Here is a 17,231-nt window from a genome sequence, read left to right on the forward strand (position 1 = left end):
TGCTACCCTTAAGCACTGGCAGTTGCCCCATGTGCCCTGTCTCCTCAAGCAGTTCCAGACCAGTTTAAAAGGGCACAGGAGTGCTCAGAAAGTGGGGGAAAGCATAGTCTACCAGCCCATTGGCCAGGCAGTTGGCTTGGAAAGCTTCTGGCTGCAGAGCCTGGCATCTCCAGCTTGTGCCCCACCAGCCGGGAGGCCCAAAGGTATTTCTTCCACTCTCAATGGCCCCATTCCTAGCCTGGGTCGCACTGTGGGGGAGCAAGGCAGCCTTGGCAGGGATAGGCAGTTCCCGGTCTTGGGTCAGATGCCCGACATGACATCCCTGGTGGTGACAAGGGCCACAGGTCCATGGTGGTCAAAGGGAGAAACATGGCCCCAGGGGTCCATGTGGGAAAGCCAGGAGTCCTCAGTGTCCACTGCAGGGATGCCTTCTGACCCACATTCCCCCCCACAGCTACCTCCCAGCCTGCAGCTCTCTCACACAGACAGACAATATGTCTGGGATCGCACAGCTGTCCAGACACAATATGAAGTCCCTGGTCTTGACTCCAGACCTTGAAAGTATGGTGCCAGGTCAAAAGGCCCCTACTCTGTGCCTTTCCTCCAAAACTTCATGTTTTTTTAATTATGGGATCAGGGGCATTCTCCCTAACCCCAAACCCCCTTCCAGGTTCTGTTGCCACTTTCTCAACCCCTCCAAAGGCTTGCTGTTTTGTGTTAATTGGGAGAAGGGACCAAGCTGGGATATGGGCAATGTTCAACCGGATTTCTTTCTTAAACACAGTTAAAGTTCGGCAACCACAACATTTTAAACTGCACCATGTCTCTTCCTCATGATGCATTCCCCCACAACCCTGTGTGTACCCCTGGAGAGAGTTGAGGAGGGAGAGGGGAAGGGAGCTGGTGCCTGGCCAGCCTGGGTTGTAGGCAGCGGTGCCCATAACACAGGGCCACAGAAACCTATGGAAACCATGGCTAGGGCAAGGGCCAGGGGTGGTGCTAGGCAGGGACTTGTGGAGCTATAGCCACCCCAAAATTTGCCTTAGCCCCCAACCCATAGCCACTCATCCCAGCACCACCCCTGTCTAAGGCCCCTGCCTTCCCCATGGGCCGCCACCACCACCCACCCCACACAGCTGAGCCCCCCCTGCTCCCGCCCACAGAGGCTTAGCACTCACAGCCCAGCCAGGACCCATCTGTTTGCACACACAATATATTTTTATTCTCCTTTTGTAGATGACATAGATAAAACACTTGTTTACATGGGTATTGTTAAAAAAAAAAAAAATGTATGTTTGGCCAGAAAATATATAGCGCAGCCCCCACAATTTTCTGTCTAGACCACCTCAGCACCTCCACTGGGAAGAGGTTGGTGCCACCCCTGGCAAGGCATTCAAAGCCCTCCAGCCCTACTCATCCAGGGAGGGCTCCCAGTCCATGCAAATGAAGAGCCAAGATTTCATGGATCCAGACAGCCTGCTGCTGTGCAGAGCCAGGGACACCAACATTGGCGGGATGGGGAATATAGGCATCTGGGACACACGGACACACACCCCGGGCATTCAGGACACACACACACCCCCCCAGATGTCAGAAACACACATGCATGCACAGACATACACACAGAACCCAGGCATCTAGAACACGGACACACACACATACACAGAACCCAAGCATCCAACACACACATGCACACAGAACCCAGGCACCATGACAGCAGGGGGGTTGGAGGCATGATGACCTGCACCCAGCAGCCAAACAGTGTTTGGCTTGGCCATTTGTCTCCACTTGGAAGTCTTTGGCAGTCCGGGAAGCCTACAGGGCATGCGAGAGACCACCTACCTGCTGGGCTTGGCCCATGAAGGCAAGCTCTGAGCCCCACCCTCCACTCACAAAGACTAATGTATTTTGTACTTGCTCCCCGTCTAACCTTGGGTGTTTAGAATAAAGCTCAAAAGTTGGAGTACTCTGCCTCAGCCTTCTTGAACTCCTGTACTTAGCCTAAAATTCCAGATAGCTCAGAAACTCACAACAGCACTCTCTGAACTCTCCACCTATGATCAGCATGCTCCCCTCTACACAGCTTTGTGCTAGTTCTACTGAGAACGGTCTTAAACAATTGTTCTCGATGAGTGCACTGCGGTCAGCACTGAGCGCACACTTTTTTTTTTTGCAAGGACCAGCTATGAGGAACAGATGCAGAAGAATCTGTAACTATTAAACACCTACCACTTCAGAACCTAGAACAGAACAACACAACCCTGTTAAATATTAACATTCCATGAGTGTCTATCAAATAACTGTTCCTCTTCCGCCTAGAGCAGCTGGTACACAAAGAAAACAACAGCCTACTGTTGCTGCACCTGCTGTAATTTTTCTATTAGCTTAGGTATGGATCTAGAGGTACTTCCACAAGGGTTATCAATTGTGTAAGTCACTACAATGCAATTTCTATTTTCTCAGGTTCCTCTTTTTAAAAACTAGGTAATTAAATAAATGCAAAAATCAAGTATCCAAAATATGCAAAATGCCAAAATTTCAGTCGTCTGTATAATCTGAATTTAGACCCACTATGAGAATACCTTGTGTAAGTGTCTTTAATTACACAATTGCACAGCATTTTTTTTACAGGACTTCTGGTTTTGTGGGTGCATTGGGGGGGTGCTTTAGGGATGACTGGGATGTTACACCTGCACTGAAATGTCAAATCTGACTGTAATTTATGTAAGTATACCCAGTCTTGGATAACCATATAGCCACAGAGCCCAGTGGGGTCTAGCTGCTGGTTCTATCCAGGTGCTAAGCAGGTTTTGCATTCTTCACAAAACTATGTGCTGCTACAGCTACACCATGAGCATCATCACAGGAAAGATGAAGATTTAACTTCTGCAGCTTTAATCTCTATCAAGATTCAATTAAATTCCCTCTCTCTCTTAAAGGTAGTCTAACCAGGAAATAAATGATGCACCTGTGGTAGAGCATTCTGTCCAATAGGACCATGACATTCTTTCTGGCACGTTATGATTTCAGACTCCGGTACTGGGTATCAAGCCTCCTGCAAAAGCACTAGATTAACGACTTGAATTAAAATATTAAAGAAAAAGAATTAATAAAGTGCAGTGAGAATGCAAGGCTCCTTACTGAAGGGGTGATTATTTTGGATTACGGTTTTATTTTTCAGAGTAGACTTCTAAGTCTGCAATAAATATTCACACTGACAGCCATATGCTGCCCTTGTTTGTGTTGCTGTTAATGGGAGCTATCTACCTCTTAGAAAATATTTTTTTCAGTCGAGAATTCTTTATAATACTTTCACAGTATTTACTGTGAACAAATATTATACCCCTAATAAAATACATCCTTAGAACTGGCATATAAATCATTCATCACTATACTAAGAGAGTTCCCCAAAAAGTCACTCAGACAGTATCAGTAGAAAAATAAATAAATAAATGAACATGGGTTTTTTAAAGGGAAAGATATAGCGTTATCACTGAATGTGGTTTATAATGGAACTTGCTGTTAAATTAAAGCTTACTCCCTCAAGGGCTCTTACATCCATTTCAAAATGTTTTTAAAGCATTTTACTCTTCAATAGATCACCAAAAAGCCATGGAAATAAAACCAATTAATAAGAATTCAGTGAGGAGAGAGAGAGAGAGAGAGAGACATTCACCATAAAACCAAGAATGCTTTGAGCTCTGTAGAGATTCCTTTCAGCCACACACAGCTCAGCTGGAAACATCCACTAGTCCCACAATGCACATGTTTTCAATTACAAACTACAGATTTTATCAGAGTTTGAGTTAATTATTTTATACCACCAAGATGAAAGCAATTCATGTTTAAAAAAAGATGTACACATCTTCCTATTTTAAAGCTAAAATATTTGTGCTTCCCAAGAATAGAATATGGATCCCTTTGGGATGATGATTTTTATTTTATATATATATATATATATATATCATTGTGATAAGGAATCTATTTCTCTCCTGTGGTTTACCTCTCTTGAGTTATCAAGCCTTCCCAGCATAATGAGATCAAAATTACATCTCATGGCAGTCTATTATGCTCTCTTTATTTACAGGCTGTTTAGAACACAATAGCTCCTGTGCCAGCCTTTGTAAATATGATCCAGTACTCCACACGCTGCTGTTTTCAACGTCCAAACCCTGTCAAAATAAAGCAACCCAAAGGAAATGAAGCTGTTTTTGTTAATATCCCCAATGTACCATATAAAGTACACATCTAGAATGTACTTCAGATTTATATGTTAATAATATCTGCTTATATTTAATAAGTAAATCAAACACATGGTTTTATAAAACACAAAAATGACCCATCAGAGATAAATCTCTAAAATATAATGTGTTGCTGAACTTTATGTCATTATCTAAGTTATAACAGTGGGGAAATTATATATTTTCTAAGTATAATGTATTAATAGACACAGTTTCCACTTCAGAAAATCAACATTTTCTGGCTCTTTTTTGAGAGACAGATACCCAAAACCGAAGGCAAACGAAACCAGGTTTCAAGACAAGTTGAAGCAAAAAAAAAAAAAAAAATACACCACCCTGCCTTGTTTTTAAAAATTGTTCAAATGGTGAAGTGGGGGATCATATACAGAGGCAACTATGCAGAAGGAATCAAGGCCTGATTTTCAGTTCTGATAGCTCATGCTCTTAAGACCTTAAGGAAGAAACACACTCCGAGATAAAATCTCCCATGTTTTTGAAGCAAAGGATGTCTGTGGTAGGCAGGGTGACAAGAGACCTGGGTTCTAATCTCATTTCTCTCACTGGCTTGTTCTGTGACTATAAAGGAATCACTGGACCCTACCATGTCTGAGTTTATTGATCCCTGAACTGGGAAGAATAATCCTTGCAAATATAACTTTGTAAAGCAGGAAATTTACCCAACAGATGTAATAGATAGATTGTATAGAAGAGAGCCACTCACAGCTTTGAGTTAATTTGTGGCAAACACTCATTGCTCCAAATAATTTTTTGCAGGAAAGAATGAAACCATAACCAGAACAATCTGGCCAGAATACCAGTGAACACAAACATCACACTATAAATACCGTCAGCCTTTCTATTTTTATAGGAATTGTCATATAAATTAACACAGGCAAAAATCATACTGGCAAGGAAAATTAAAGGTTTCTCCAGTTTGCGTGCCTGACCTGCAGGAAAGTCTCCCTCAGCTGACTAACTAGCATTGCGTTTGTGTTGTAGACAATAAAATGTAAAAATTTTTCCTTTTCCTGTCAGCAAATGATGAATACATGTGGTACATATTATTTAATATCACTAGACCACCAGGGAAGAAGATTTAGGTGAGCAGCAGCAGAGCTGTACCATTTATTTTTATTACCATGCATTAAAAATTACGTTTACAGATAGTTGTTTTTCTCCCCCCAATAAACCAAGATAAAAAAATCAAGGAGAATATTTAATAAAACTGGACCACCAGGGAAGAATTTCAAAAGTTGTTTTAGTTTGTTTTTTTTTATTGACAACTTGGATTTTCGTTCTCTCTTTTTAAATTTCCAATTATTTTTAACTGCAATTTGTGGAGAGATGATTTTAAAATAGAAGAGCACAATGAGACTTCAACTGGGGGAGTTTCACACAGATTAAGTTGTCCCTTTACAAGGGTAATTAGCTAATCAACTAGTCCCTCAACACGGGCAGTTTTATAACACCTGTGTAGCTGCCCACACCTTATAAAATGTTTTGCAGATGTATGTCCCCACAGATTCAACAAGATAGCCTTGATTCCTAACATTATTTTCCAGGATCCAGTTGTTTCAACTGAAATCTTAAGTACAACAGCTTCAGTGGCAGCTGGATGGAATTCTTTGCTATTTTGTATCTTATACAGACTGCTTTACACAAAGAAGTGCAAAAAAACACAAACAAAAAGCCCAAACAAACCCCATTCACTTGAATTCTAATTTCAGCTGAACACTGAAAGTAACATAATTCATTTCTGTGATATTCCTGATGCCAGCAAAACCAAGAAGTATTGGAAATACTATAAATCAGTTTGCTTATGCTATTTCCAGATGATTCCTCTGTTGAAGAAATTTAAGGACAAATACTAAAGCCTGCACCTATTAGACAAGATGGGCTTCATAATCAACCATACTTGGGATCAGGTAAGCCTCTGAATGTCTGGACATATATCCAAACAAATCAAGCCACTGAACCTTTTCCCCTAAGTCAGTAAAGACGGAGCAGTAAGTAGAAGAGTCCACTCTACTTTGTTGTGCTGATCAGGTTCATGTTACTTCCCAGTTGACAAAAAAAAAAAAAAGCAACAATTTTGCATGCACAGCAGGGTAATAAAAACATGCAGTGACACATGAATGTGCAGTGATCTTTCTGAAATGTGCACTAACTTTTCAGAATATAAATGCTAGCTCTTTGCAAACACCTCTGGCTCCCACCGCCACTGGCTGCAATTTTATTTGCTAGTTTACAAAATGGCAATAGATCACCCCCACCCCCTTGGTTTTCATGGCAATAGATTCTCCCTACCCCCACCCCATACATGGCTTTCAGAGTCAAATGTCGTCTGCCTCAAAATTAATATCTGCTGGGTGCATTTTCAGTTTTCAAGATTTTTTAATCTGCTTGCATGCCCAAGTGTTATAAACCTAAATAAGATCTACACATACCAAACACATCCAGGGCAAAGGGGAGCAGATCTCTCTCCTTGTCTAGGATGCAATCCAAAGCTCACTGAAGTCAGCTGAAACTCTCCCTCTGACTTCAATGGGTTTGGATCAGGCCTTTAGCCTCTTTTTCCATACTGGGGGAAAAAAAGTTAGTGAACATGAGAGTTTTTACTTACAAAACTTTAACAACAAAAATAGAATCCCTTGCCAAAGTTTCAAGGTCTGCAAAAGATTATAAATTTTTGTCAAAGTTTGTGAAACTTCACAAAAGTGAACATGCCAGCAAGTATAAACCTTAATAAACAAGCTAAAATTATTTGTTACTAAAATTCTTTGTTACTTGTAACCGAGTGAACAAAGCAAGAAGAAATGTAGTATTTCATGAACTATGCAATATTATTCATTGCTTTATTTCTTTAAAATAAATACAACACTCTGGAAAGATTATAAAGGTATTGGCCATGCAATATAGACAGCAGCTGTGTAAGTGCCTCTATTGCATCATAGGCATATGCCCCAACCCCATTCTGGAAGACCATGTCACGGGGTTTACTTCTTATGTCCAGTCTTTTTTTCACTGCTTCAGCTCAGCATTGTGATAGTATAGCTTCTTTGGTATTAAACACCTGTCTGCTTAGAATCATACTAAGATCATGGATTCATTCATGTATATCAGGGCTATCCAGTGTCTGGGTAGCCAGGGCCTGCACCTCATCCAGTCTGCACCAGTGGGGGCTGCATGCCCTACAAGCTGTAATAATGCAATCATGGGCCCCATGGTCCACCCTTGTTGCATCACATACGTAAGCAAGCAGGTAAGCCAACACACACACATTGCACACCAAGGCAGCCCCTCTCCCCAGAGCACAGCACACACAATTGACAGACAGTTTTCCCCTTCTCCCTGGACCATATCCATGAGCAGACACCCCCGCCCCCTCGATCACAAGTAAGGACTCCCCTATGCATCATATTGCAGGCTAAGCTACACTACCCTCTCAGACAGGCACAGAAAAGAGGAGCCAGAAGGTATCCCAGGACCCTGTCTGCTGCTGCAGCCACACCAATAGGGGAGCAAAGGCCAGGTAGGAGCCTGGGTGGGGGAGGGGCTGCCAATTCACACAAGGTTCACACAGCCTGTGAGCAGGTAGTTGGACAGCCCTGATGTATAGGTGCCTGAATTCACCTGCTTTCAATCACTACCTCAAAGTCAAACCTAACCAGGTGATGTTTATCCCCTTGGCAGTCATACCTTGTGTTCCTTCCCTCTGCAGCATAGCAGGAAAGAGAAACTGAGAAAGCACATTTGAAGCCAAATCCTTAACACATTTTGGGTCTGTTGGCATGAACACATGGACATAGCTTCAATCAAATAGAAATATAACATAACTTTTTTATTTTGTATGGAATCCTTCATAGAAATGATATCCCAAGACATTTCACAGCGCTCAGTAATAAAGTTACAGAGTTAAGTAAGAAGTAACAGGAGATGCAGAAAATATATTTTTTCAGATGAGGACTGAAATGGGATGGAGAGTCAATGAGGTGAAGAATGGGAGTTATACATGCATATCAATGGGAGAGCAGACTCAGCTCTGAGCATGAATAAGGAGGCAAACTGTGTATCCTTATTCTCTTTCCTGATCTTATCTGATCACTTCAACCAACATTTTAAAATTAATCAGGAACTGAAAGTTCTCCCACAGCAGCAAAGAGAAACTGGCTCCTTGAAAAGAAACTATAAATATGATAACATATGGGCCTCCTGCAAAAGCAGGTTCTGCTGCCATAGTCAATGCCAGCTGCTCTTTCACCTGCAGAGTTAAAACATTTAACATATACAGCTGAAATGCAAGTTTGGGCCCTTCCCAAGAAACTACAAACCAAAGAACAATGAACCAAATAGTCTGCTGGCTCTTCAGGGGTCATGAGATGTCAGTTCTGAATCCTTCACAGAGCAACACATGCATTGTTATTATTACTCACCAAAAACAGATGAAGAGAACTAAAAGGAAATCTCTCTTAGTAAAACAAGCTAAAAATAGTACATGCAAAGAGCATGCCAGTTGCTAAGGGCAACGTATAGCTGATGAATGAAATAATGATGATAGACAACAAACTAATCCTCATTCCCATGCTAAATTCTGGTCCACTAAATAAATTAGTAAAGTCATCAATATCATTATTACATTTACCTTCCACAGCATCTGTACTGTCCCTGCTGTTCCTCTTTGTTTTTGTCCCTTTACTAATGCAATCTGCTCTGTAACTATTCTGTGGTGCAGACTAACATCAAAAGGAGATGAGAAACAGTGGAGAGACATGGTAAATGGGCCTGGAATGTGATTTTTTTCTCCACTAGTTGGAGTAAGTTAAAATGTTTCCATTACTGGCTTTCCTACTTGTGCCTCTTGTTCTGAAACACAAGGTCTTCCTTGGCACTAGTATGTTAAGTTCGTTTTCTCCTACTTTTACTTCCCTATTGTGTAACATTAGGAAACATATTAAGGAGCTCTGACACCAGAAATAATTTGTTTCTGAATTTTTAATGCTAATGACTATACATTTATATAATATTAATGATGCTTTGCACTTACATAGCACTTCTCATTCCTTATGATCCTAAAGTATTTTACAAACTAATATACAAATTACGTGCAAGGGCCATTCACTTCATCCGTTGTAAAAGTGCAGTCACTTCTGTGTTGTACCACAGTAGGTGTTTAAAACAAAGACAGACTAATACCTTGCACAACAAGATCTTGAGGGAGAGATCAGGTAAGTGAATTTTAATTATCATCACTTAAATTTGGCCAAGGACACCAAGATTAATCCAGAGTTCTTTACATAAAATGCCATAGGACTTTTAAAGTTCATAGATTGTCAGACCAACAAAAGCAAAGTATGCAGCTACCCTAATCCCCCAGCCCAATGGCTTTACATACACCAGGTTTTGCCACTTTGACTATATTCCATTTGAAATGAGAGGGGTGTTTTCTCCCTTTGAGGTAACTAAGTGAGATGAAGCTAGCATTAGCCCGGATCTCCAACTGTTTCCATTACATGCCAAATATGTTCCTTGCAGTTTAGAAGCATTTATTGCTCTGGAATCTTATGGAGAATCTTTAGTTCATCTGCAGTTGCTGTAATGCAGCATGTTTAAAAGTATGATTTGTGTGTGCTGTATGGAGAATTCAACCCAGCCCAAAGATTTGCTTTCCACTGACAAACAGAGGAAACCATATTTGGTCAATTCAGTTTCTTTCTCCTGTTTTCCTGTTCTAAGTTTATAATTGTCAGGAACAGCTGTGTACATTGCCAATCACCTTCCTAAAAACTAACAGGCCTCCAATGGACAAAACATCTATTCTGCTGCTAAATTTGTTTTTAATTGTATTACAAGCAGGAAAAAAAAAATGTCCCAGCTGTTAACACTAACTCAGTAAGGCCAAAAGGAGACATAGAGCAGACATTGGGAAATACTTCAAAAAATTCTTGTAGTTTGTCATGATTTAATAGCATATATTTCTGGCTTGAGAGCATTCTGAAACATATTTGTATGACAATATAAATGACAGGCTACCACTATTAATTTTGGGTCATAATGTCTGAAATTCTGCTTCAAAAATAAATACAGTATTTTCTCTTTATTCTGTCAGGTAAATACTAAACTGTTTTGTCATAATAATTTTACAGCTCAGTGTTTCACCTTGTATTGCCTTGACTGCTGAAGGTAATAGGGGCTTTTTTATTATGCCAATAAATTCAGTCAATTGACTTATCCTTATATCCTGTTTCCTGAACTTAACGAGAGATTCTGCATCATTAGGAAAACACATCATCCTACAACAGGATCAAAAGCAAAGGAAACTTGATAATAAGTCATTTTGATTCCAGGGAATGTTCACTAGGCAAACTTTCAATATTCTGGCATGAGCTAGGGTGAATAACTACCCTTGCAAGTGGCAGTTTTCTGACTGCTGTACTCATACTCCAGATATCCCAGAAAGTTTATCCAGAATCCAGCTCTCTCTAAATATGAGATGCTTTCAGCGCTGAAGGCATATATACCCTTATAAACTCTGTTTTGCTTGTACTTTAAGAATCAAAAGGCCTGGACTTCCAGACCACACATCAAAAATATCAAAGCAAAACATTTTAAGAAATGTTTTTAGCAAGGTTGCTGTTGTTTTTGTAAAACTTTAATTATAATTTTTTTTCTAGTAACAGTTTTTATGCTAATAGAGAACTATTAAAATGTTATAGCATTGAAATGATAACTTGGACCTAAAGACACACTGTATTTTTTGATGTAGACAGACAAAAAAAAATCAGAATCCATGTGGCTCCTTCATTGACTTAACTGAAAATCTACTGGAACATAGGGTGCCACTGAAGTTAAAAAGCCCTGAGTAGACAGAGGGATTCACTGACACAGAACAAACTACAGAATATAATGCAATCACTTTACCATAGGTTGATTCACCATCGCTGCGTCATGTCACCTCTGCTTATGCTGCAACTGTTTTGCAATTGTGCCACCATACTTCACAGTACTGATGTATACTTTGGCAAAACAAAAGTATAATGGGTCCAAAATTAGGCTTTTAGAAGAGTCCTTATTGAAAAAGAAAAGCAAATTTAAGTCTATAAGCAAAGAATTATACTAAAACCATGAATACACCACCTCAGGGCACACAATTGCTCACATGCATGTTTTCATGGAACTAATGGGAGACCTGGAACTAAATATCTCATGTTTAAAAGAATGGCAGGTTCTGAAACCATAGCATGACTCCAGTTTTTATTAGTGAGGAATTAGGAAAAACTACCCACTTTATTATCTTGATTATGTACAGAAAATACAGGAAAATAAAAGGTATCATATTTTATATTATGATTTTGGTGGAGCAAGTCCCTGAATTTCTTAAATGCAACATCTAGGATTAGACAGAGTTGTCTTTGATTAGGTGCAGAGATGGACTGAGGAGGCAGAATATCCATCCAAAATTAGTTTATGCTGGTTCTGGATTTCAGGTTTGAGATTAAACAAGGGCATAGACTCAGGGTGGGCAATTTCAGTGATGATTTGAGTTGTAGTTAGGATACAGCCCCAGGTGATAGAAATCTCATGCAGTCCCTTCAGTTACTATGTAAAAAAAAAAAAAAAAAAAAAAAAAAAAAAAAAAAATTGTTCTGTTGAGATTTCCACCATTTTGGTTGAATCCAATCTTAATCTGAAAAAGATATCCCCTAGTATTCTGACTAAAACCTGATCGAGCAATTGAGTTATGAACTGACAGTTCACATTCAGTCACCAGAATTTCAGAATAGAAAAGGTTTAAAAAGCTAGTGAAAAGATTTCTGGCCATGGATAAAAGTTCCACTCCTGTATTCTTAAACTTTTATTAATTCAGGTCTACCAAACTCATAGTCCAAAATCTACTTCTGAGAGTAAAAGCTAGAAAGATCAGGCCCTTCTTCATGCACAGTGCTTTGTGAAATAAAGGGACTTCATTTGGACTGCAACAAATGAAATCTTTATTTGAAGTGCTATGTCCACAGTGGAACACACCTGCTAACTTTAACATGCTATTTCTTGACTTGAATATTTTCAGAAGAATTTGGTTTGGAAGAAAGAAACCAGTATGGATAATGTAGAGAGGAGCCCAAACATTCTCTTTTTTAATTTATCCAGACTTTTTTTTATTATTTACATTTTGTGATTTACAAAATTTGTGTTAGCTAGTATTGTACTTTTCTATACTAGTTTCTTCATCTGAAATGAGAAGAAAAAAAGTGAAGTATGACATGACAAGAATTGGTGTTCGGATGGTAATTCCTGCCTGAACAGAAACTCACAACATTTCCATTACACCTCTAAAGTAAAAAGAGCCGCAGTCTCATTTCTTTGAGAAGCTTTAGGTATACATACGAATTTCTGTATGCTCTTCTGAACTTCCAATCTTTGAGAGTTTACCCATTACTAATAAGTATTTTTAATTAACTGTTATGCTTAAAGGATAACGGAAAATTTCCAGACAAAAATCATATACAATTTGCATAGTACCTTAATTAAATTAACAACTTATCCATAAAATTAAAGTTCTGACAAAGCCACTAAAGCAAGGAATTCAAAGTTAATACTAAATATGACCCTCTGAAGTTGTGCTGAAAGAATGCAACGCTTTATTATATACTATACAATATCACAGGCACATGATATTGTACATTTATGTAGAATACATTTATGTTAATACACTTGTGCACATTAATGATGGATTTTCAAACATAAACTATGAATGTGTTTGTCTTTGTGGATATACATTAAGGCTTGCCTTTAATCTTCCTTTTCCAGAAAGATTTTTTTTCATACTACTGTTCAGCCAAAAGAGAAAATGTCTTCTCTCAGTAGAAAGATACAAGAAACTCCTTTCACACTGTGTTGCTGAATCTGGGACCATGAAAATACAACAGTTTCATTGGTAGCTGTACTACCATATGGAATAGAAGTGTCCAAGAAAATACCTTTTAGACTCTTTAATATAAAGTTTACTGGTACATAATAGCTCTCCACTGCATAAGTATGTACCCATAGAATATGTTATGCATATTACTGATATACACTAATATTGGAGACAGTATAGTCAGATGGGTCACAGAGTACTGCATGGGACTCCAATCTGCAAACTAATGATTTCTCTTCAGTATGCAAGTTATTGACATGGTAGACCACAATGGTCAATTGTGTCAAGGTCTACTCAATCACTCCTTGATACAAGGTTCCTTTGGAGTTGTTACAGTCTGCTATTGATAACTATTTGGAAATATTAAAAAACAGCTATTGCCTGTAATGTCTTCTCCCAGTGGTCCAGGATTCATGTAAGACATAATGCAATGTAGCAGTCCATATCACCAAACATATACACATTTAAGAATACCCTGACAGCCTATTTTTCTAATTCATTATATTATCTCTGTTAAGTATGTCATGTTCCTCTTAAAACACCATAAGTAAAAAAAGCAAATACGCCAATAAAATAAAACCTAGAAAATAATATTTAAGTAATATTTTGTAAGAAGTCTGAATACAAGTCAAAGTTCAGATCAAGTGACATGTTTGGATAGCATGTTATTGTAACTTATTGTCTGGGTTTTCTAATTTTCTTTAGTTCAAGCCATGTAAGACCAAATTATCAAACAGACCTTTGAAACTCAGCCACCAGTTTTGCAGGTGCATAACATTTGTGCACTCAGATGAGTAAGAGTGAGCCTATAGTATTATTTTTGTAAGAACACAAGAGCCTGAACTTTCCAGGTCTCTGCAAAGAAGTTAATAGGAGTTCTGTACATGGTTAAGCCTGATGTGGTATACAAGGGGAAGCCACAGATAGTAGATGGATTCAAGTAGACGGATTCAAAAATCCAGGTAGACAGATTCAAAAAGAGGATGTGACAAGGTGAAATTAAGGAAGATAATTTTAGGGACAAATGGATGTGGATGGATGGCATAGTCGAGATGGAAGCTAATTAAAGTATTGCACTTAGATGCACTGACAGAAAGGTTGGATTCTTTGCAAGCTGTGGAGGAAGAATGACAAGATGTAATGATTAAAATAACACAAAATAATAAATATCAGTAGCATCTCCAAACCAAACAATCAAAGTTGCTTTTTCTAACTGTAGGTCCTGCATGTGTTATGTTATGCATACTGTGAGCACAATATGCATTTACATTTCTTACTTGCTTATTTATGCAATAAAGAGAAGAGTATGAAATAAAAAGATACAGTAGCTGCTCCCTTGGCCAAAGAATCTCTTGTGTTAGAGACTCTGGCTCACTGAAATATTGTTACTGATTAAATAAAAATTAGTAAATAAATTAATGCTGTGCACCCAAATGTTATATTGTCTTGTTTTCTTGACCAGTTTAATGGTGCTGCGTTTAAGGTTAATGAGACAATTTTATATCTTGCAGCACGCCCGTCATGCAGGCTGCTTCATTTCAATATCCAGTCTTAGTAATAACAAGGAACGTGTTCTCCATTTGCAGCTGCTTCAGGTCCAGAATGAATGCATGCAGAGTACTTGCAGCCAGAAATGTGGGTAAGCTCTTGTTGGAGTGCTTTGGTCTGAAATTAACAATATGCCAAGTGTTGAGAAACAGGTATGGGTTAATCAGTTTTTCCAAAGGAAATTTAAGACTGTGCTTTGTATATATGTGTATACTGATATAATGCCAAGATTGACATTGAAAAAATAGCTTTAAATTGCATATTTGAGTAAATCACAATTCAAAACAGATACTGCATTTAACACATTGCTGTTTTTGTAAAATGGATACACAGATCCATGCAACACTGGTGGAACTACAAGCACAGTATTATCAGAGATCACAAGAGATCCTTGGGGTAGGAAGCACAGTTGGCTAATTCTACCAAGTAGCATGTGGTCATAGTGTCATTCCATTGGTATCCCCAAAAGCCAAGAAAAAGCAGACCCTGACATCATCTCAGGAAATGGATTGTGCTGGGCTTGTCCTAAAAATGCTCCTAGCACTCTCCTCCATGCAAGAGCACTTACGTATAAACCAAGCGCAACTTATTTATGTACAATCCACCTTGCACATGGCCCAGGTTTAAGGAGGGAAAATATACTGTATGTTTGTCTTGGTGGAACACAATATATGTGTCTGTACCAGCTTCACCTGGTGTAATTAACCCAGCCCTTCCTTCATGTGACAGGAGGAGGCCATGTAAAAGGAAAAAGGAGAATTAAATTTATGAATTGCAAACATGCATCAATGGTGTGGAAATGGTGTATAAATCAGGCCTCTGTCTTTATTAGAAATCCCAAATGTATTTTATTACCTCTAAATTTATTCCTTTTCATGGAAAAACTTAAAGGATTTTTAAAGGGCTTGGAGAGAAAGAAACACTTTTGCATTAGTGGTAGCAACTAAAATATTAACATTGGCAGGCACCCAACATCCATGCCAGCACTAAGGCTATACCAGAAGTCTCCCTAAGTAGGTCTGTGGTCACATCCTCACTGTGTGCAATAGCTTTCCATGTCAGGAAGCTCTCACACAACCTCTCTCCTTTGCTTCTTCCCCAGCATGAAAAAGGTGCTTAAATAGTTTGCAGGATTTCTAAGAGTCACTTATGTTTGTGTGCTTGTAAGTATCTGAGAGAGAGAAGAAATTACTGAGCCAAGAAGTAATAGAATTGAGTTTTGCATTTAGTTTTGTTAGCAATGAAGCCTGTGATAATCCTTTTGTCTCAGAGTTCCGAAGTCCAAAACCATTCAGCTACAGAGAACTTCCAACTTTAAAGAGGAGTAGCAGGCGATTGGGCATGGCCAATTTCATACTTTTTTGATAAATTCATGGATCTCTTTTTCCAAGAATGTCATCCACCTAAAGCACGAACCAGCAATTTCTCCCTTTACATGCTTTCTTACTACAAGTAACATCCGTGTCTGAGACTCCTTTCTCCATACTTTAGATCTTCTGTCAAACTGATAAATGTATTCAGTAGTCACAAATTATATGCGTTAAAACAATGACTGGATTTGGTACACTTTTTGGTGAAGACTTCATACAACAATACAGCTTCCAGTCCCTCTGGTATCCCTTGGTTTTGGATTAAGTCATAACATTCTTTGACTAAAGCATAATAACATCACTGTTGTCCTTTAACCCTTATCGATACCATCATTCAACTCAACAGGCAGTCAAATAGCAATGCCAGCTGCCTCCTCTAAAATTAAAGTAACATTTTGAAACAGTGCCATCTTGTTTCAATTTAGACACATAACAAACACTACTGTTTTCTCTCCTTAGTGCTTATCCAAGTGCTTTTAAAAATATTTACATCTGCTTCTGTCTATTTGTCTATCAGCAGTAAACCTGCTTTGACAGAACTGATTTAATAGTAGGTACCAGCTTTTATTTGATAAATGTATGACAGCTGGTTATTCTGGCCAGTTTTGAAGTCTCAGTTGGCACTGGTCACGGAGTTTTAGACGTGCAAATCTTTCCTCCCGCTTTATTACACTTTTCAAATGTTTTAAATTAAAATTTTGGATTTGCACATATGACATGTGAGACAAGTGTAATATAATGGAAGATTCCATTTTAAAGTTAAGCACCATGATGTCACTTAAAAAGTCCAAGCTACATACTGGCCTCATTTAAAGAGCCTACTAGCAGTGTTCATTCTGAAATACAGGGCAATACAGCAGTGCACAGGCAATCCAAGAAGTTTTTGGAGAGTACTGGGGACAACTTCCTGGTGCAAGTGCTGGAGCAACCAACTAGGGGACCTACTCTTCTTGACCTACTGCTTGCAAACAGGCAAGAATTGATGGGTGTGACAGGTACACGATCTGGGCCTACCTAAACGTGGCCCGCACCCCTGTTCCGGGGGGCAACCACCCACCTACTCGCCTGCCATGCCTTGTTGTTAATTGATTAACTGGTGTTAATTAGCGGGAGGCTGCCCTTGTACTGCCCCGCTGCCAGGGGGCGCTATCTGCGGCT

At 39.1% G+C, this 17,231-nt stretch overlaps 1 long non-coding RNA gene across 1 annotated transcript in view; it reads right to left on the bottom strand.

Moving 5' to 3' along the window:
• Positions 1–10,697: 10,697 nt before the first annotated feature.
• Positions 10,698–17,231, bottom strand: part of LOC112548095 — a 28,086-nt gene continuing 21,552 nt past the window's right edge. The window contains exon 3 of the long non-coding RNA XR_003091890.1: positions 10,698–11,306. This is a non-coding gene — a long non-coding RNA (uncharacterized LOC112548095). The remainder of the gene's footprint in view (positions 11,307–17,231) is intronic.

Source organism: Alligator sinensis, unplaced genomic scaffold, assembly GCF_000455745.1.
Source record: "Alligator sinensis unplaced genomic scaffold, ASM45574v1 scaffold1304_1, whole genome shotgun sequence".
Classification (NCBI taxonomy): Eukaryota; Metazoa; Chordata; order Crocodylia; family Alligatoridae; genus Alligator; species Alligator sinensis.